Source organism: Suncus etruscus, chromosome 2 (assembly GCF_024139225.1).
Source record: "Suncus etruscus isolate mSunEtr1 chromosome 2, mSunEtr1.pri.cur, whole genome shotgun sequence".
Taxonomy (NCBI): domain Eukaryota; kingdom Metazoa; phylum Chordata; class Mammalia; order Eulipotyphla; family Soricidae; genus Suncus; species Suncus etruscus.
In genome coordinates this window covers 49,412,503-49,435,754 of record NC_064849.1, presented here as the reverse complement: position 1 = coordinate 49,435,754, position 23,252 = coordinate 49,412,503, and positions in this window count along the sequence as shown.

Here is a 23,252-nt window from a genome sequence, read left to right as displayed (position 1 = left end):
CTCCGTTTACTTAAACAGTTGCCGAATTCTCACCCCCTCGCCGTTGGTCCTAACACCTTTCTTCATCCTCATTCAGGTCCATCACACATGCCTTCTCCTCCTTATCCTCTTCCATCTGCCTCTCCTTCTCTCAGACAACTCACTATGCCTTCAGGTCCTTCTCCGTCCTCACAGGTCATTCTCAATCTTATGAATGCTTCTGCTCTTGCCCTTACAGATCCTGCCTATGAAAGATGTTGGCTTTGTTTTTCTCCTCAACCTCCTTTCTATGAAGGTGTTGCAGTGTTTGGCAACCTTTCCTCAACCTCCAACCCCTCTGACCTCCGTTGGAACACACAACCTCAACATGGCATTACAGTCGGTCAAGTCGTAGGCTCTGGCCTCTGCATTAAGCCTAACGACTCCCTGCTTCCTAGCCAATTACTTGACGTGTGCAACGAAACTATTGACATCTACAATTCTTCCTCCTCACAACCCTATCTGTTAGCTCCCAATGGTACTTATTTTGCCTGTGCTTCTGGTCTTACTCCTTTTGTCATTCGTTCTTCTTTCCTCCTTTCGCATGACTACTGTGTTCTCGTTATTCTCATTCCAAAAATCACCATTCACTCAGAACATATCTTTCCCTCTCCTGTCACCTCACCCTATTCCTATTCTTCTCAATCTCTCTCTCGACGACGCCGTGAGCCCTTCACCTCCGTTACACTTGCAGTGCTCCTTGCTGTTGGCGCTACTGGCGCTGGCACTGGTATCTACTCTCTTGTATCCTCTCAATCCAATTTCCGCACTCTTACTCAAGCAGTGGAACAAGACATTAATGAAATCAAAACTAGTCTGCAATTTCTCACAGATACTATTAGTTCCCTTGCTGATGTTGTTCTCCAAAATCGTCGTGCTTTAGATTTTGCCCTTATGAAAGAGGGGGGAGTCTGTGTAGCCCTTAAGGAACAATGTTGTATTTTTAAAGACAAAACTGGTTTAGTTAGAGATAGCGTTCAACATATTGGCGATGGTATAAAAGATTTTGAAAAACATTTCGATGAAGAACAAGGCTGGTACCAGGATTGGTTTTTCTCTTCTCCTTGGTTCCACACAATCTTGTCCACCGTTGTGGGCCCTCTTATTAGCCTCATGCTGCTCTTTTCTCTTGGCCCATGGATTTTCCGCAAAATCACTGCCTTTATTAAGAACCAGGTAGATGAACAGGCGAAAACCTCTGTTCAGGTTAACTACCAGCATCTAACCCCGCGTGACTCCTGTGAAAACTTGGCTTTAGTCACCAAGCCGCCTTTCCAGCCACTAAGTTTCCAGGAGATAGAGCGCATAGCTAACAAGCGGAGCTCGCTCCGGCACTTGTGCTCTCGGCTGTGGAGACACCTACGACGGGATTAGCAAGGTCCCAGTTAGGGCACGGCCCGAAAAGGCTACAGCGCATAATTCGGATCCCTGTGCACACCCACGGCGTTTGTAGCCACCTTTTAAATGCGGCTTTGGCCGTGTCCGACCTGGTCAAACCTTGTAGCCTAAGACACGGTTCTACCACCCGCTCACGACTTTCCTTCTTTTATTAGAAGAGAAAGGGGGAGATGTTGGGGACTGACTTGTTTGAGGCCATTTTGCTGTTCTTTCTGCCATAGCCCAGCTTTTCACCTAAAAGCCATTTTGCAGTCTTGCTGTGAATTTTTTGAGCTAAAGAGAAAGGCATGCAGCTGCAAGATATAATTAGCTCTAGCCCGGAGGAGAGCAAAAGCTGCCTGGTACCGTTATCAGAAACTAGGCCTCACTCCTTAAGACCACATTCCGGAGTGAACTAGGCTATTATCAATAAGTGTATGCTACATTGTCTGTTCAAGATCACTGAGGCAGGCACATCTCGCACCACCTCCTGATAGTTAAGCAATTAGGAATGCAGCTGGAAGGTCACTAGAAGTTTCCATGGAAACAGCACGTTCATCATAACTTGAAGGTCATCCAGCCCCCCTAGTCCCACTGCCCACTTCCTTATTTAGAGAATGCCTAAATTTCTTTGTTCCTTGAAACCTGAAATATATCCTTGCCTTGTATGGGCCTTCGCGCCAAAAGTATGACTGACATCACCTTTGTACTGCCCCCTTCTCCTTCACTATATAAGAAGGAACTGTAGCCAATAAAGGTACCCTTGAACAGTGAGACGCTGCCTTGGGTCTTTATTATTAACCTCTCTCAGATTTCTTACAGGTGTGGTTGTGCCTTCACTCAGCAAAATAGGAGTGCAGTCGTCTGAGAAGCTTCCCCAGCTAATTCCTGCTGGCCGGGCCCCCCTGGGGGGCTTCTGGACCCTGCAGAGTACTATTAATGTTTCTTGTGAGAGTACTATTAATGTTTCTTGTGAGAGTACTATTAATGTTTCTTGTGAGAGTACTATTAATGTTTCTTGTGAGAGTACTATTAATGTTTCTTGTGAGAGTACTATTAATGTTTCTTGTGAGAGTACTATTAATGTTTCTTGTGAGAGTACTATTAATGTTTCTTGTGAGAGTACTATTAATGTTTCTTGTGAGAGTACTATTAATGTTTCTTGTGAGAGTACTATTAATGTTTCTTGTGAGAGTACTATTAATGTTTCTTGTGAGAGTACTATTAATGTTTCTTGTGAGAGTACTATTAATGTTTCTTGTGAGAGTACTATTAATGTTTCTTGTGAGAGTACTATTAATGTTTCTTGTGAGAGTACTATTAATGTTTCTTGTGAGAGTACTATTAATGTTTCTTGTGAGAGTACTATTAATGTTTCTTGTGAGAGTACTATTAATGTTTCTTGTGAGAGTACTATTAATGTTTCTTGTGAGAGTACTATTAATGTTTCTTGTGAGAGTACTATTAATGTTTCTTGTGAGAGTACTATTAATGTTTATTGTGAGAGTACTATTAATGTTTCTTGTGAGAGTACTATTAATGTTTCTTGTGAGAGTACTATTAATGTTTCTTGTGAGAGTACTATTAATGTTTCTTGTGAGAGTACTATTAATGTTTCTTGTGAGAGTACTATTAATGTTTCTTGTGAGAGTACTATTAATGTTTCTTGTGAGAGTACTATTAATGTTTCTTGTGAGAGTACTATTAATGTTTCTTGTGAGAGTACTATTAATGTTTCTTGTGAGAGTACTATTAATGTTTCTTGTGAGAGTACTATTAATGTTTCTTGTGAGAGTACTATTAATGTTTCTTGTGCGCGCGGGGGCTATCGCCCCCGCGCGATTTTGAAAATGTAGACTGGACAGAGATTACCAGTGCCAGCCAAACCTCCTCCTGCTAGACTCCCAGCTCCCAGGAAGGAGAGATCCTTCAAGAAGCTGGGAGACCAGAAGTTCAGAGCCCCACCCAGACCCTCCCTAAGGAGCTGCATGGATGATCGGGGAAGGCCTAGGGTACCTTCAAGCTCCACCAAGGGACCCAACTCACCGGCTTGCCCAGGCATGTGGCCCGGGGAAGCCCTGGAGATCTGGAGCAAGGCGGTAGAGGGGTGCTGGGGTTACCCAAGTCCCGCACCCCCACTAGGCCTGGCCAAGCAGGCCTCCGGCATGGCGGGGGCCTGCCAAACCTCCTCCTGCTAGACTCCCGGCTCCCAGGAAGGAGAGATCTATTTATTACTTTGTTTCTTTCTTTCTTTCTTTTTTTTTTTTCTAGGCCAAAGCCAGCAGCACTAGAAGATTGCTAAGAGCTCTGCACTCAGGAATCACTCCTGGCAAACTCAGAGGACCATATGGAATTCCAGGGATTGAACCCAGGTTGGATGCTCATGTAAGACAACACCCTACTTACTGTTTTGTTGCATAAGCCCAACTTTATATCATTTGTTACAATGCAAAAAAAAAAAAAAAGGATTAATATAGGTCAATTTGAAATTATTGTTACATCTCTCCTCTGTGTTACTAAAGTCAGTGTTTAAGGATTTACTGGGCTTGCTGAGCCTTCTGTGTTTCTGTGTTTATGTTTAGGCTCACTGATGTTGGTAGATAACTATGACTTTCCCATTAAATCATTAAATATGATCCGATATTGCTAGACAAACACTACTTACTATGGAAGTGTTACGTCGCATGTGGCTGTGTGGTCTTTGACTTACAGACCTTGGAAATTTGATAAATCTAAGTCGCAAAGTTGAACTGGGCAATTTCTATTTGCGTGTAGGGAGTGGCATTTGACTGCTGTAGTTCATGCAGAAAGGTAATCTGTCTCTCCTTGCCTCTGCCTTTCTGAGTATGTCACAGAAGTAGCAGCTAGAGCCAGATGACCTAGGAAGTTATTAGCAGCATTACTTTTTTGGAGTATGGTGGGTGAGCAGATCTGTCACTTTAAATGGTGATAGTCCTCAAGACATCCTTCTTATCTTCTCATTTTCTCATTTTATAGTATTCCCAAACATGTCCACTATACTATTATCTTTATGAACTATTGAAAAAATATTAAATATATATATATTGAAAAATAAATGTATATATATGAATTTTGGCACCCAGTGATGCTCAGAGGTTACTCCTGGATATGTACTCAGAAATGCTCCTTGCTTGGGGGGTACATATGAAATGCCTGGGAATCGAAACGCGATCTGTCCTGGATCAGCCATGTGCAAGGCAAATGCCCTACTGCTGCACTGTCAATCTGGCCCCATATATTTTAAAAATTCCCATTGCTTTTGTTCTTTATGTTCTGACTTTTTACCATCTTTATTTATTTATTTTATTTTATAGTTTTGGTTTTTGGGCCACACACAGCAGTGCTCAGGAATTACTCCTGACTGCACTCAGAATTTATTTCTAGCATTTATTATTTTAGAATTTATTTTCTAGGGACTATATAGGATGCCGGGATTGAACCTGGGTCAGCTGTGTGCAAAGCAAATGACCTACCTACTGTGCTATCGCTGTGGCCCCTTATTTTTACCATCTTAAGAGACTCACCAATTGGGACTTTCAGATCATCCTTCATTAAGATGACAAAATATAAAACACATCTTTACTTTGTATACCGTTAAGCTGACAAAAAAGTAGAAGCAAATTATCATCCCTATACATATTTATACAATTATAAATTGATAGACGTATTCAAGAAGCCTTGAGGCTCCGATAAGGCAAAGGCTTGATCTGGTTTGTTTATCATAAGTTCATAGTTCATATAAAAGATGTTTTACACATATATGTGAAATACATAAAGTGAATATTTGACTTATCTTTTATTATTATTGTTGTTGTTATTTATATTTACTTACCAATTGTTTTAAAATAATTTAAAATTTTGGGATTACAGTTTCTCACTACTGTATACTATGTTTCATTACACCCACTGCCTAAGTGCCAGGACTATCATGTGATTAAAATTACTCATTCCTACCAGCTCCTTTGCGCTTTCCCTCTGGTGACTGAGTTTTTCTCCCATTCTGAGAATTATTTTAGCTGTGTTTTGCCATTTTTCTTGCTTAGCGTTTTATATTCTATGTAGGAACAAAACAATCTAATGACATATATGTGACCAAATTCACTTAAAAACATAATCTTTATGTATAACCGTTTTGTAGAAAATATGCATAAATGTGTCAACTTACACTTTTGGCATGAAGAAAAGAGAAGTATTCTTTACCTTGTACTTCTAGTATCTCTAGCATTGGCTACATCTTTTTTCTCTTGAGCCACATCTTATCATTTATATCATACAAAGCCATGGTGTTTCTACTACTTGCTGCTATGTTTAATTCCTGGGTTGTGCTAAAAGCTTTCCCTTCCGCCTTTGCTTCCACCCAATGGTAATAATTACTTTCTGTCTTACTAATCAATTAATCAATTGAATTTCTTTTTTAGCTCTTTAATTATTTATATTTATATAATCCTGGTAATATAATTCTTTTAAGGAAATGACTACAAATAGTTTGGGCTCTTTTTTTTTTTTTTTTTTTTTTTTGGTTTTTGGGCCACACCCGGTGATGCTCAGGGGTTACTCCTGGCTATGCGCTCAGAAGTCGCTCCTGGCTTGGGGGACCATGTGGGACACCGGGGGATCGAACCGCGGTTCATCCAAGGCTAGAGCAGGCAAGGCAGGCACCTTACCTCTAGCGCCACCGCCCGGCCCCATTCTCTTTTTTTTTTTTCTTAATGGTTGCATCTAGCAGAGCTGGGGCAAAGCCACATTCTGGTGATTTCAGATTAGCTACTTGAGCACACAACTGCTTTGGGATCATGAGAGCCTCACCTGGCAGTGCTCTGAGAGATATTTTGTGGTTGGAATCAGACTAAGAGCTTCATACCAGCAGACATGTGTTAAGCCACTTCAACTATCTCTGTGATGTGGGTGTGGAAATTTCTTTTCTTGAAAAGATCCTATGTGACACAATAACCATCAGGGAGCAGTATTTTCTTTAAATTTATTTAAATTTGTTTTTATCTATCTAGTTAACTTCATTACCTAGATTTCTCTGATATATATTTGTGAGAGATTTCTATAAGATATGACAGGTCAAATGTTAAAGGGTTGTCCATTAATATTTTGTCTCTAAAGCAAATCCCAGTCAGCCAATATTACTCTAAGCAAATGTTTCTTAAATTAAAATATTTTAAATAGTCAAAGAAATGCATAAAACAATTATTTATATATTCATTTCCCAGAAAGAGATGGCTAAAAATCTACTATGTATTCTATTCATTTATCTTAGAGATTTATGATTTTCTGCACCCTTATCAGCACTTGATGTTATTAATCTTTTAAATGTTAGATAAGGTCATAGACCTCCAATGTTGGGGACAGAGATAAAACAATGGGGACAATGGATAGGGCACTTGACTTGCATGTAACTAACCCAGGTTTGGTCTCTGGCATTCCATATGGGTTCCAAAAGTTTGCAAGTAGTGATCCTTGCACATAGATCAGGGGTAATCCCTTAGCACTGCCTGGTGTGGCATGCAAACAAAATTCCAATGTTGTTATGAGTTTTATTTCCCTAATCTAATAAGGTTTTAAACATTTGTTTTACTTTAGGGCCAAACCAGGGTAGTGTTCAGGGCTAATTTTGGCTATTTTACTCAAGGATCATTCTTGGTGGTGCATGAAGGTACCAATGTACTTGGTATTAATTGAATTTTTCTTAGCATCCTGGAGTTTTTTGCTGCTTTATCATGGTTCTTTTTGTAGCCCGGGAGTGTGTTTTTTTCCACTTCAATCTCAGTGTCCCACCTCACTTTTAAGGAGGTTTCTGGAGGATCTATCTTGAGGTAGGGAGATAATCTTATTGTTTATTTGTGTAGCCACTGTGATGAAGCCACAGTGAGGAGTAAAGATCTTTTGACTCTTCTACTGGCAGAGGATATTGAGGCCTTGGAGCAAGCCTGGGGAGACCTACTTTGGGAATAATCTTGAGTTTTGTTTTGTGTCTCAGTGTCATGATATTTTTCTACATTTTCTGTACAATTTGTTTAAGTTTCATTGAGTGTTAGCCCTAAAATATTTATTGCATTATTTATTCTGTCATTACTAGTTTATAGTAGCAATACTATTATTAACATAACAATTTTCTCCTTTTTTTTTAAAATCAAAACTGTTCTAAAAACTCTTTTTACTTTTAGTTGTACTTAGGGGTTACATGATATTAGAATAAAATTCAAGGTGTTGTATATACAAAATAAATGCTTTACCTCTGAGTCACCTCCCTGTTCATGTAAATTTTCCACTATGAACTTCAGAGAAAGTTTTAATTTTATACTCTTAAATTCTTTGGGAATTATATTAATACTTGGAACATTAATTTCTTTTTTTTGTTTTTTGTTTTTGGGCCACACCCAGTAACGCTCAGGGGTTACTCCTGGCTATGTGCTCAGAAGTTGCTCCTGGCTTGGGGGACCATATGGGACACCGGGGGATCGAACCGCGGTCCGTCCAAGGCTAGCGCAGGCAAGGCAGGTACCTTACCTTTAGCGCCACCGCCCGGGCCCTAGGAACATTAATTTCTTATCAAGTATCAGATATGCAAGTATTTTTTATTATTCAGTAGGTTATTTATTTATTTTTTTGTGGTAGGTTATTTATTTATTTTTTGCTCTCTGTATAGAAACTTTCTTTGATCTCATCCCTTTTGTTAAATTTTTCTTTTTTTTCTTGCCACTGGTGTCAAATCCCCAAGAACAAGTTTAAGGCCAGTGTCTTGGAACATATTGCTTATGTTGTATTCTATCTACATTTTGGTTTAATGTCTTAAAAATAACTATATTATCCTTCTGAAATTATTTGTATGTTTTGGATCACTTCTGACTGCACTAAGGGCATAATCCTGAGTTACTTCCATCAGAAATTACCCTCAACAGGCTCAGTAGATTATATGGGATGCCAGAGATTGAATTTATGGTGACCTCATGCAAGGCAAAATTCCTACCCTTTGTACTATCACTGCATTTTACCTTCTGAAATATTTGTGTGTGGTGTTAATGATTCTTTTGCATGTGTTACCTAGTTTTTCCAACACCTTTTATTGAGGAGACTTCTTTATAAATTATATGGCTTGTCACGTTTGTCATTATTTGGCTTTCAACATATATGTCTGTACATATATGTATATATAATTATTTCTGGGCTATCATTCTAAAATTATTAGCCACATGTAGTGTTTAGTGGTATCTTAGAAATAATTTCTAAGTACTTGTAGTTGTTATGAAAAAGAAGTTTGTTTTTGCATATTGGGTGTGTTTAAATTTTATTTATAAACAATAATAAAGATTAAAATCTTTATTACTAAGATAAAGAACATGTATGCAAACTAGTTATTTTACAAATTACAGTAGAAGCTAACGATTAATACCAAATGTTACCTCCTTTATTGTTAGTATTTATCAAGTCAAATATTGTCAGTAAAAATTCCAATTACAAAAACAGAAAATCAAAAAGCTTTATATACTTATAAATGAAGTAAAAGATGTATTATAGTGTTGGTGTACCTAGCTAAAACCCTGAAGTTGGGTGCAAAGACCCTAAGACCCACCCATATCTGGGAGGGGTCTTGGGAACCGGATAATAGGTGTAACTACCTGCAAGACCACCCATTTCTGGGAGGGGTCTGGAAAAGGATAGATAAACCTCTGAGCCAGGGGATTCGGGCCTTTTGCCGTTTCTCTCTTGGCCCGGCTTGGCTTCCTGGCTTTTGAATCTTTGGGCCGCATGGAGCCCAAAGGGAAGATGGCTAACAGGAGATAAGATGCAGGGCTAGCAAAATATTGCTGAATGCTTGAAAGGTTAACATAGGCCACACACCTGTGGTGGCAAGGGCATGAATAAAGATGATTCTTCCTGAAGCCTGCATGTGAGTGAGTCTTGATTACGCGGATTACCTGGGCCTGAAATCCGCCAGCTGGATGGGGATGAAGCCACGTGGTTGGGGCCTAAGCACAAAGGCCTCCATCCATCGCCATCCACGTGGTGAGATCAGCGTGGAACAAACCAGCATCTAAAATCTAAAAATTTACAAAAGCCACATGGTGAAATCAACATGGTGAGATCAGCGTGGGACAAATTAATCATTTAAACTGTGATTTTAGGTGTAGAAACTAAGCAAATAGTCATATATTTCACTCATAGTTGGTAATGGGATAAGTTTTAGCTAGTTAGTGGTTAAAAAATAAAAATATAAAGGAAGGTAATACAGTTTAACATCTAATTTCTAACCACCTGCATCTTTGTCTTAGTCATTTTCTTTATGATTTAAATGTGTTTTGTTGTCTTTCAAAGTTAATATTTTCAATTGCAAAATGTTTTACTGTGTATTTTAATGTACTTAGCCTGTTTTTAAAATGTATGTTATGCATGTATGCTAAAGTACTTGTGTATAGAAAAGTTATAGGAACAAATAGTTCCCCCAATATAGTTTAAAAGTATAGGAACATGAAAGTTCCAAAATAGTGCTTGGTAAAAAAGCATTAATAGAATTTTAGGTTACAGGTGTAAAGTATATTTTGCAAATGATATGTTTTTAAAAAAGGGCTGGTATATTAATTTTCACTCTATTACGTTGGTGCATAAAAATATTAAGAAAAGGAGGAAATGTTGGTGTACCTAGCTAAAACCCTGAAGTTGGGTGCAAAGACCCTAAGACCCACCCATATCTGGGAGGGGTCTTGGGAACCGGATAATAGGTGTAACTACCTGCAAGACCACCCATTTCTGGGAGGGGTCTGGAAAAGGATAGATAAACCTCTGAGCCAGGGGATTCGGGCCTTTTGCCGTTTCTCTCTTGGCCCGGCTTGGCTTCCTGGCTTTTGAATCTTTGGGCCGCATGGAGCCCAAAGGGAAGATGGCTAACAGGAGATAAGATGCAGGGCTAGCAAAATATTGCTGAATGCTTGAAAGGTTAACATAGGCCACACACCTGTGGTGGCAAGGGCATGAATAAAGATGATTCTTCCTGAAGCCTGCATGTGAGTGAGTCTTGATTACGCGGATTACCTGGGCCTGAAATCCGCCAGCTGGATGGGGATGAAGCCACGTGGTTGGGGCCTAAGCACAAAGGCCTCCATCCATCGCCATCCAGCACCATCGTTAATTATTTTATGCAACATTATAGTAAGAATAAAATAGCTGAATATGAATTTTTAAAGAAAATATTAAAATTTTATTCTAAAATTAAAAAATTTCAATTAATTTTTGCTATAGCATCTTCTTTAATAGGAATTTCAGTAAATAAATGTGACAGTCCCCTCAAAAATATAAATAATGCAATTTTAATTAAATTAATTAATTTAATTTTAATTAAATTTATATCAATTAAATCATTAGAAGAAAACAAAGCAGAAAATATATGCAAGTCTTCTGTGAAAATAAATATAAAATTATGAGAAATTGTGAGAATGTAAAAGACTAGGGTTTTCTTATTTTCTCTCTTACATTGGTTTTAATTTACCTGTTTGATCAAAATTTATTCTTTGTTTATGAATTATGTTGTCTGTAAACTCTAGGTAACCTCTGGAAAGCAACGGAAGAGAAATTGAGGCTATGTTTCTGGCCTCCTTGATGGAGGCCAAGCTGGATGACATAAGCAGTATGGTGTTAAGAGATAAGAACTGGGCAAGAGTCTAGCAGCATGGGGTTTGGCAGGCCTCAGCCATGCCAGAGGCCTTCCTAACCAGGCCTGGGCGGGGGTGCGGGACTTGGGTAACCCCAGCACCCATCTACCGCCTTGCTCCAGATCTCCAGGGCTTCCCCGGGCCACATGCCTGGGCAAGCCAGCGAGTTGGGTCCCTTGGCAGAGCTTGAAGGTACCCTAGGCTTTCCCCCATTCGGCTCCTTAGGGAGGGTCTGGATGGGGCTCTGAACTTCCAGCCTCCCAGCTTCTTGAAGGATCTCTTTCCTTCCTGGGTGCAGGGAGTCTAGCGGCATGGGGTTCAGCAGGCCTCTGCCATGCCAGAGGCCTTCTTAACCAGGCCTGGGGGTGGTGTGGGTAACCCTAGCACCCCTCTGGTAATCTCTTTCCTGTTTATATTTTCAAATAAATTAATTTTAGATACATTAATAGTACTCACTATCATTGAATTATGTTTTTATGTATGCAGAATGTCCATTTTGTACTATGCCCTTTCGCACACCCCTACAAAAGATTATTTTTTCTATTTTACTCTCTTAACCCCTATCATCATTACTCCTCATTTACCCTTTTCAATTTAAGTACTGTAGAGTCCTCAGTCACAGACCAAATTGGTGCCCTGGAGTTAACACCCACCCAACTATTCCAAAAGTCATAGAAAGGACACGTATGTCTTTTCAACATTTTATGTGTGTTTTTTTGATGTCTATAACTTTTGCTGAATATTCTCTTATACAGTGACGTTCCCCCACCTTTTTTTTTTATCTTCTCTTTGTGAACTGCTCAATATGGAATTTGGTGTGAAAGAATCCCTCAGTTTAATGCTTATGTTTGAACCAAGTCATGGGTATTGTTGGATGTGTTCTTACGCCCCCATATACTCTGATAACGCCACGTGGCTTTATTTCTTGTTTGCATAGGCACACTAAAATGGGAAAATACTATACATACAAATAAGTTCTTATCTAATAGAGATGGGAACACACAAATCTTGTAGTGCTATGGGACCTTACACCCTGAACATTGACATAAAGACCTGGTACAGGCCTCAGAAGAATGGGCATTCTCCATTCACCCCTGATCTAGAGAAGACATCTACAAAACATCCAAGGTTGTCTATAACATCACCTGGAGGTAGTCCTCTACCAGGGAAGACCCTACCACTGCTCTGACATCGACCTACTCAAAAGAGACTTCCCTTAACACTGAGAAGACTTAACAACAACAATGACCTGCTTACTGGACAGGGCTTTCTGTATTGCCCCTTAATTGTGAGGTGAAACTAGAGGATATTCCACACTAGCCTGACTTCAATGTAGGATGTGCAGATTCCAGGATCTTTAATACAGAAACCTGATGCCAACAATAGGACTGCATGAAAAATAAAACTGTATTGGTACTACAGACAATGACTTGGATTGAATAAACTAGTTTGCCTGGAGCCTAGAGTTGGTCTTATGTCAGGAAACTTCAGAGATAGGGGTCTCCTTGTATTTAGACCATAATTTGGTGGGCCTATGCAAACAATATTTGCCACTCTAACACTGTTTTTACTGTGCCCTTTTGACTAACCCTTAAAAAAAAACCTCTTAAACATTTGATGTTAACTTAAACTAATATGTATGCGCATGAAAATATAAAAAATGCTATGCCTTCAATGTTTAAGGAGTCACATAAATCTCATGGCCTTAGGTTGCTTTGTGTACTGCTAAGAAATGTTATAATGTACTTCAATCTGGGGACTTGTGGACAAAGTAATTGTACATGGATTCTGCCTTATTTTTCTTAATATTCTTTGACTGTAAGTTCAATATTTAGGCATCAGCAAGGGGATTTCTTCTGAGAACTCTGTTTATGGGTGATTGCCCTTTCACTGTAACTTTACCTGTCCTCTTTGCATCATTTTTCTCATAATTAAAAATAAAAAATAAAAAAGAGATAAGGAACTGGAACTGTTTAAGAAGTATATGAATTTCCTTAAACATCCAAGGAAAAATATATGTAAGGTGGAACAAATCTGGAAAGGTGTACAAACAACCTAATTTTTTGACCATTTATAGTGGCTATTATGTAGCAGAACAATTTCTCTTTTTTATAGTTACAATACCCAAATCTTCAAATTAATTGTTTATTTTTAAGGACTTTAATAGTCTATCAGCAGTGTATTGGTTAGTGTTGATCTATAACTTTTGTCATCATACCAATAATGCCCTTTGCAGAAGGTTTTGAAAGTCTTAGCCATAAATTTTCTAAGGTACTGGCTGTTTATCAGGCTTTTAGATTTTCATGGTGTTAGATTGACCAGGCAATTGCTCATGTTGGAATTTGTAGGTTATGATTTGATAAATTAGATGACTGCTGTTACATAGGAAGCAGTTTGTGTTTGCCTTTCTTTGATAATTCACTGGAAAACTGTGAATAATAATATTGCATATAAAAGAGACAAGGATGGATAGAGGTGTAAGGGAATAAATTTTCTCTGTAAGTAGCAAATAGCCATGAATCTCTTATTAAATTTTCAAGGCAGGGAGCCTGTCATTCTAAGCATGAGTTCTTATTGTAAGGAAAATTTAGATCAGTTATGGACTTACTGTTCTAAAGCAATGAGACAAAGTAGAAATGTTTTACATTTTGACCATATTTTTTTTCAGAGGGAGTGGGCAGGGTCTAGAGGGTAAAATAAAAAACCATTGTTGAAAATTATAAGTATAGAATATCTAACTGAAAGCTATGAAAATCTAATTTGGCTGATATGACAAGAAAATTATTTGTTCCAAGGAAAGAGGACTTGAGAACCAGTATTGGAACTATGCAGAAGGGAACAGAAGTCCAAATCATGCTCTTGAATTAGTTCACTGGAGACATTGCTGTCACTGATGCTCTAAGAACTACAGCTTGCACTGTTGACATCACCAACAATGGACTCAGAAGCTGTCAGCTTTGTTATCCCTAGTATCTAAAGAACTTGATTTTTGTGACAGCCACCTCCATTACTATAGATAATTTATTCCTTCTATGCTTCACCTGACAAGGAGAGTGAGGATGACTTGGCCAGGAACTATCTAATGGGATTTGGTAGGTTTGGGGTTACTTGTGATCCAAATTTATTCTTTCCTCATTCAATATCTCAGTTTTGTTTTATCCTGATCAATGCTTTATTTTCACATTAAGTAATCTCAGTGGGCTGTGAATTCAACTGACATTCTAATTTGAAAACCTGTAGGATCAAAGTTTGAGTTTGATTTTCAGTTATCTCTGCCCTGGGGCTGAAAGTGATAAGAAATTCTTTTAGCAGTTAGAAACTCAGGATTTCACTTCATGCCTTTTGCCAAGAATTTGTGATTTCAGCTTGTCATTCTTTTCCTTTTAGCAGTATAATGCTGTTAGAAACAAGTGGCATACCTCATATTCTCAAGTTTCTCTTGCTTGTCATATACTTCAATGGTGGTAGATTGTATAGTCCTTTGCTAGCCTTGCTTTCAATAAGGACTTCTTTAAGGTGATAATTTGATTATTTGCACTGTGAGCCTTCATATTCCCATTCCTTAATACTGACATAATTTTTCTTGTTTCTGTTTTCAGTCAGACCAGATACTACTTTCATTTTTTTTTGAGGGATCATTGCCTGCAGCTGCAACTGGTATCAATTTGTATGTTAATTAGTGTTCTTAGTTAAAGCAAGTCATATAGTATAAGCATAAAAATTACTTCTCAGGACATTTAATTGCAGAATCTCAAATTAGGAACAACATACCAAATCAAGCTCTAAAAGCCATCTTATTGTTGCTATTGAGATTGAGTTCTGTACTTTGCATTCTGGAACCACTAATACTGCTCCTATTGATACTCTAGAGATATTATAATGCTCTTGTCATTGCCATAGAAATTTTTCATGTTCATGTTCTCTTTTTATCACTGTTTAACAATTTAAAGGTGAGGTGTCAGAAATAATACAGTAGTGTGTTTACCTTACACAAGGATAAACCAGGCTTAATTTCCATATGGTCCCCCAAGTCTTCCAGGAGTGATTCCTGAGCACAGAGTCAAGAGTAGTTCTCAAGCACAGTTGGGTGTGGTTCACCAAACAAAAGCCAATTCATGGTCAATAGTGCCTACATCTGACTCCTAGAGTTTACATCATGAGAGACATTCTAATTATGAGGATCACTAAGAAGGTATTTGAATTCTCTTTTCTATAGTGTATGGAGCTTCCAGCATCAATATCCATAAGTGGAGGAACTCCCAACATACAGAGAATATGATAGACTAAATATTGTAGGTCAGTTCACTCAGAATCCTTTTCAACCTTCTTCCAGATAATCTTTGCCTGGGAAGTAATGAATTGCATTTTCACACTCCACTGCCACCATAGAGTACTAAACAAATTGGAATTGAAAGCCACCATGTCATTAAGTAATATCTCTTGTCATTATTAAACATAAGTTTAACTTCTCTGTTCAGGATTGCATAGAATTTGATGGTAAAGTTGATAAAGGATTAAGTTTAATAAAGAAAGCTAAAACAAAAACATGAACTCACCAGTGGGGATAGAAGCTAACAAGTCTCTTGGATATTTCTCTTCAAGATAGGAATTAGGAAAAATCTTCATGAAACAGATAAATTATGCTCATTATTCTTGAAAGTTTGATTTTATAAGTGTGATCCATAGGCTACAAACATTGGTATCACCTGTGAGCTTGTTAGAAATTGATTTATTTATGAAAACGAAATGGTAATGACAAATAAAAGAAGTTGAGAAGCTTTCTGGATAAAATTTTGCCTGCTAATATGTACTAGGGAAACTTTGGGATATTAATAAAGTATTCTAATTACAAAACAAGTGGACAATTTCTTAAAATATACATTTACAATTTTCTAGTGTATTTTTATTTTATTTTAATTACATTATAAGTATAAAGAATTATTTATATATACCCAATGTAAGTTAATGTTATTTAACTGATTCTAAAGGATCAAAATATAAACTCAGATTTTCAGTCATCTCTTTGGCATAGCTGTTTGCTGTTTCTTTTCTTTATTCCTTCAAGTTTTGATATTTCAAGAAGTATTTTAGAGTTTGTATGACTAAGAGGTAATTCAGTCATAGCTATTACTGACTTGGACCAACATTTCTTCTTTGTTATTCTTTGTTATGACTTCATGTGTGGACTTTACTTTGCAAATATCACTTCTGTTCTCATCTCAGGAGGTACAGATGCACCCAGAAAAAAAGTCCATAAAGTTTTCCTTCTGGAACCCGAAAACATTCTGTAGTCCAGGTGGTTTTTAGAGCACTAACTAGATGTCTGTCCAGATTCATTAAGTCTTGGCATGCATGCTCTTGGGAAAAGCACTAAGACTGTTTCACCCATGAGCAAGTGCTGAATGAATGGAAAGTTTCCAGCTGTGTGCCCAGAAAGAATGTTTAATGAAGACAACTGGTGTCTCTGAATGACATTTCCCCCCAATTGTTGTTATGCCTGAAACTTATGATAAACACTTCTGAAGAACTAAATTTTCAAATAAGGTATTTAAAATGATTATCCATGACCACATATTGGAATATTATCTTCACTATCATGTTTTCATTTATTTTATTTTTAGATGTTTTAGAATAATTTATCAAGATTAATTTATTCCCCCATTACTATTTTCCCCTATTCCCAAATTAGTAGTGAGATATCTATAATGCACTTCTGGCAAGAAAATGTCATGGAAGAGTTTTTTTCTGATAAATATATGTATACATATACACTATATAGTCATTATATATTCACATATAATATATACACATACTATATATTAATAATAATATTTTATACATATAATATTATATATATTCATATGTACATATATTCAGTTCTTGGGTTGTTCTTATGGCTTTTTCCTTAGACACACTTGGCATTGTTTGAGGTATTCTCATGGCTGTGTGCATAGATCACCCCTGGTGGTGCTTGGGGTCCTTATATGATGCTGAAGATTGAATGCAAGGCATGTGCCTTAATTCTTGTACTTTATTTCTTCCCCAGCCTCATATCTTAAAAATAAAAAAAAAAAACAACCTCTCTACACCAAACCAAACCAAAACCAAACTTCAAAATATGGTCATAAAATTTTGCTGAATTTTACAGAAACATGTCACATCTGTCCTTCCAGGATTTGACTTCTACCTCTCCCTTTGGCCCATCTCATGCCTTTTCCCCTCTATTTCTCTTGTCCACTGGCCAACTATACTGAATTTTGTTTCTCTAATATGCCTTACTCTTACCTTGCTCTTTACATAAAATTTTGGTATATTCTAAGTCCATGTTTTGATGCCTTTTTCGAAGATATATTCTAGATCCTTTCTGAATAGAACTTTCCTTGATTTTTCAATTGAAAATGGCCTATGTACTCAAGAATTCCCAATCAAACAATTTTACACACATATTTTATGAATAAGGACAGATGTGAAACAATAAAAAGAATAAAACCAAAAAATTCCTTAACACTTAAACCAGTGATGTAGGGCCAGAAAGTCATAATAAGAATTATTATTATTATTTTTTACATATTTCTGTTCTATTTTTCTAATGGGAACTGTAGCCCAGATTTCATGACTTACTTTTCTTTGTATACACAGTGTATCTTTCACTGATCATTGTGATTATGCTTGATAATACTGTTTTGAGAGTTTAATGAGCAAATGATTATTTCATTGAAAAACTTTACCTGGGAAACATTCTTCATGACCTTAGAGTCTTGTCTTTTAGATACCTGAGTTTTTTTTTAATATAAAAATTTCTTAATAAATTTTCTTCAAATGTCAGGATTAATAGCAGAGTCACACTGAGTCCTGACTGTTTATCCTATTAATTCACTGATGATCAATTTAGAATGTGTCTGTTCAGGCAAGAATAAACAGAGCAAGCCATCTCTTTCTCCCTTTATGAGTACTTGAATTTCAGTTTTCTCTAGAATAAACACTGTTTCTTGCCAATAGAGGATATTTTATACTGTCATTTAAAAATTGGATTTTTCCATCAAACCAGTAACCTTTGTTATATGATGTGTATACTTTCATCATTTTCTGTATATTCATTTTTTTTTGGTGTGGTGCCTTGCTCTCAGTGGAAGGATGGCATTTGTTACTTGAGATAGCATCCCTTCTTATCAACACCAAATAAGTAAAACAAGCTCTTTATGCTCAAATAAGAAAAATGTATTTGGAACACTTTTTAAAATAATGATTGGCAGGTTTTGCATTATTGGTACAGGATAAAGGAATATTCTTGGTTCTTTACTTTCCATGGTTTCACAGCTCTTTTTCACTATTTACTCAATATCCATGTCAAGGATGTTCTTTGAGTATTTCAGAAGCTGAGCAAGATTGCATAAGCAGTGCAGGTCTGTTTGTTATTCTACTTTACATTTCTTTCATGTTTTCCTTCTTCATACCCTATTTTAGTAAAAAGTAACCTACAACCTACCTGCCTGTTTTGGACAATGTCCAATCAACAAACTAATTCTCTTTTATCCTGTAACTATGAATTAGCTAATTTCCAGGTACAAATTGATTTGATTATCTTTCTCTCCCACAAAGCTAGCTACTAAACACAACTGGCCAATATTATTGTTATAGGATGAAAATGAATGCTGTCATAAAGGCAAGAACTTCATGTCAAATTTATGAGCCAGGAAATTACTTTAAAATTGAAATTTTTCTGGGCTAGAAATGGAACTCAGTGGTACAGCACTTGTTTTGAAAATGTGAGGTACTGGGCTCAATTCCTAACATTACAAGGTACCTCTGAGCACTGCCAGAGAGAAACTCTCAAGCATGGAGTTGGGAGTAAACCCTGAGTGCAGCTGGATGTAGCTCAGAAACCCAAAATAAAGTAATTGTGATATTTCAGCTATAATGATGTGGTGGTACTTAGAAGTTGTATATCTAAAATGGGTATTTGAGTTGCTGCTATAATTTCTTTTTGGATAATTGGTACTGTTTAGTGAAAGCAATCTAAGATTTTCAGTTATAAAATTGTTCATTTCTATTATTCTGTGGAAGCTTTGGTGGACGTCTCCGCATGTAGTTTTGCACAAGAAATCAGAGGTAATGGACAAAAGTGTATTTCGGCCAGGTATGTCTGGCCAGCTTCTTGGATTTTCCTGAGCCAGCAAAGCTTCTCCTCCTCTGCTGCCTTCCCTGGCACTTTTAATCACCTGAGGGTCAGAATTGACATAAAGGTACTTGTGTTAATTAACTCAGAAAAGTTGAAAGAAAATAGTAAAGTGATTTTAAAGGTGTAGACAACAGGAATTTAATTGCTTTTTATGGACATACTAACCATATTGTGTCTCTTAGAATTTCATAGAAATCAAAGATAAATAATTTACATTATTTAAAAGATCATTGTAGAACTATTTAAAGACAGTAACTATATTTATTAACTTTTTCTTTTTTCTTTTTTTTATCGTAAGAATTTATTCACGAGACAAAATTGATTAACATAAGAGGTAAACTAACATAACATAATTATAGCTGACATAACATAACATATAATATAATAATACATGTAAGTCAAAGAAAGTTTCTGATTAAAAAACACAATTTTTTTCCATAATGGCTTACATATCTTTCACTGTAGTATTTTAGGTATATATTAACATTGAATCAGGGGAATACCCATCACCAACTATGTCCCTCCCCCCCATTCCAGTTCCCTTTCTACAAACCCATATACCCCACCCAGCACCCCCGGGCTGCTAGAGTAGGTGGACCCCTCTTTGTCTGGTCTTACTAAACATATCTGTTTGGTCGTGGAAACCTCCCCTGTTTCCCCCTCTATTTAAGAGCAGAGCCTAGAAAAATCTAGGTATGTGGTTTTGTTTGAAGGAAAGAAAAGCAATAGATTGGGGGTACAAAATAAGAGGGGAAAAAAAGTCAAAAGTCAAATACACTGAAAATGGGGCAGAGTCCCTCTAGATGCAGTGGTCCTCAAAACTATGGCCTGTGGGCCACATTAATGTATTTGTATCTGTTTTGTTTCTTCATTGCAAAATAAAATATATGCAGTGTGCATAAGAATTCGTTCATAAGTTTGTTTATTACTATAGTCAGACCCTCCAATGGTCTGAGGGACAGTGAACTGTGTCCCCTGTTTAATAAAGTTTGAGTACCCCTGCGAGTCTAGAGGCTTCCAACCTCAGTTTGAGATGAGGACGTGAAAAAGGTAATTGAGATACCACAACAATACAGAAAAAAATATCGAATTAAATAACCGGTGAGCACTACTGCATAAAGACAGACACCAATAATAATCTCGTTCTGAAAGTCAAATCATGCTCGAGTGCAAAAAAGAAAGAGAAAGACAAGACAAAATAAAATAAAATAATATTGGAGATATCAACCAGAGTCTCCACACCAAAATAAAGACGTCAAAAAATGGAAAAATGATTGTTTTGTGCTTTTTTTTCTCCTTTTCTTTACCCCCCTCTATAGGCACAGTAACTATTGGGGATATTCCCTTGATCTAGGAGATACAGGGTTTCTCCACCCCTGAAGTATACGGTCATGGGATTAACTCTGGACTCCTTGCATGATCGTTTACTCTCCCCTTGCTGCTTTCGTGGTGTGTGGAAGACTTCTGCTTTGTCTTGGATGGTAAAATCAGACCTCTGTTTCTAGAGATCTTGGTGGCTGTTCAGGGAATGGAGTTTATGAAGTCTTTCTTTGTGGTTCTAGCAGTTATGTTTCTTCAGTGTTGTTTTAGTCCATCTTCTGTAGTTGGTGTTCTTGGTCGTTATGTTGCTCCTAGAGTGGTGCCTGGGATAAAGTCTTTCGTTATGTTTCCGGAAGACCCGTTCAGTTGCGGTTGTCTCAGTCAGACTTCTGGAATTGGAGCTCTTGTTTGTTGAACAGATCGTATACCAAAAGCTAGGCTAGAGCTTTTTGTTGCTGTTGTTGTTGTTGTTGGTCCCTGGATTCGTACTGTCCAGTCTTGGTTGCAACAACCAGTCGTCTGTATATAGCGATCTTGGCTTTTGCACAGATCAAAGGGTGACATGTTTTCTGATTTTGTCTTATCGATAGCTGATAGCTCTTAGATCAAGTTGTTCCCATTTCCTCATTGTCAGGTTATCAATTTAGAAGTGGCTCATGTTGGTGTCAGAGCAGCATTGTAAAAGCCCTGGAGGGGATTTGGTTCCTGGAACTGTTGTGGAGGACTCTGTCGTATCTATGTCTTGGATCTAGGAGTTAAGGCTGAACAGTGTCTTATATTTATTAACTTCTTAAACTTTATTGATACTTGTATTTTACAATCTAAATTTTGGTTAAACACAGATCATATATTCAAAAATAATTTGCTTATGATTGGTATCTATGAAAAAAATTAATTGAAGCATAGGTCTAATGTACTTACCATAGCATTTAAAATATCGATATGACTATAGTAAGTAGAAGAAAACTGGACAAGAGAATAAAGGTTAATTTTAAGGAAATTATAAATAAAGCCAGCAGATGTCAGTAGCGCTTTTCTCTTACTTTTATTCACATCTTTTCCCTCCTGCTTTTGTTCTTTGTTTTTGACATTTTTCATTTTATTTGAGAACTTAAATAGGTTAAATAAGTTCACAGATGCTAGACTTCTATTGAAAATTTTACATATATTAAGCTTTAATCTTAATGTTCATAATCTTGCATACTCATATAAGCTCATTAATTCAGCATTACTAGTTGATAAAATGATAATGTATGTCATAATTATCATATGGTTACAAATATACTTCCAGTAAAAATAAGGACCTTGAAGATAAACTTATTCTGAGTAAATGAAAAATTATATCATTTTATTTCATGGTATCATGATACTCAAACACATTCTATCAAATATTGTCTATGATGATGATTTAAAAGAATTTTTATCAGGGCAGGAGTGGGTACAGAGGGTAGGGTGTTTGCTATCCACGCTCCTGACCCAATTTCAATCCCAGATATCCCACGTAGTTCTGAACCTACCAGAAATAATTTCTGAGCATCGAGCCAGAAGTAATCCTTGAGCCCTTTAGGGTGTGTCCCAAAACAAACAATAATTCTTACCATGTCAACAGCATATCTGGTCAATTTCAAGAGAGAAGTATCTGTGGAAAGTATTGAAAATCATTTAAAAAAACAGGACTATTTCTTCCTTTCGATATTCTATTATATTAATTCATGTTTTCCTATTAAAACATTTTCTCATTATTTAGGATATTTGAGCTTTAAATTCTTATTCCTCCCATTTAACAATTTAGCATGCTTTATTTTCACTATTTTGTAAGATTTTAAAATAGACATCTATTTTTTTTATCATGAACTTAAGTTTTTCTAGCAATCAACTTAAATTTGTAACATATACACATTTTTGTAAAAAAAACTTAGAACAATTTTAGGGGCTGAGAAATAATATAGGGGTTGCCTTGCATGGGCCTAACACTACTTTGATCCCTAGCACTACATATTATTTTGTGATCATCTCCATTTGGAATAATTTTTAAGCAAAGAGTTAGGAATAAGCTCTGAGCACTGCTGGGTATGGTCCCAGACTCCATCCTTACAAAAGAGAAAATAAATGCTTGGGTAAAAATCCAATTTGAATGGAATCTTTTATTTCATGATAAATAAATAATAAATATTGGAATGAATTCATCAGAAATTCAGTGAGAACTACTACTACAACAAAAAAACATTGCTAATATTTTAAATATTTTTTTTAAAAATCAAATCTTATGTCATCTTATATTAAAAATCTGATACTTCATCATTATATTTTTAAATTTAATGAGTCTCTGGGCTGGAGTGATGTTCAGCTAGTAGGGCATTTGCCATGCATGTGGCTAACATGGGTTCTATCTCTGGAATCCCAAATAGTCCCCTGGGCATCACTAGTAATGAGCCTTGATCATGGAGCCAGGAGTAAATCCTGAGCATTGCTGGGTGCTGTTCCAAACCAACTAACCAACCAAACAAATTAATGTGTCTGATGATCACTCTGGGCAAGAATTTGGGAATTGAAAAGAAGTAAAGTGATATGTGTTATATTCTTTCTGTAATAGGATTGATAACCATGGCATAAGAAATAAATAAGAGAAATAAAAATAATAAGAAAATAAATAACAGAGATAGAAAAAAGAACACAGAGAAAAC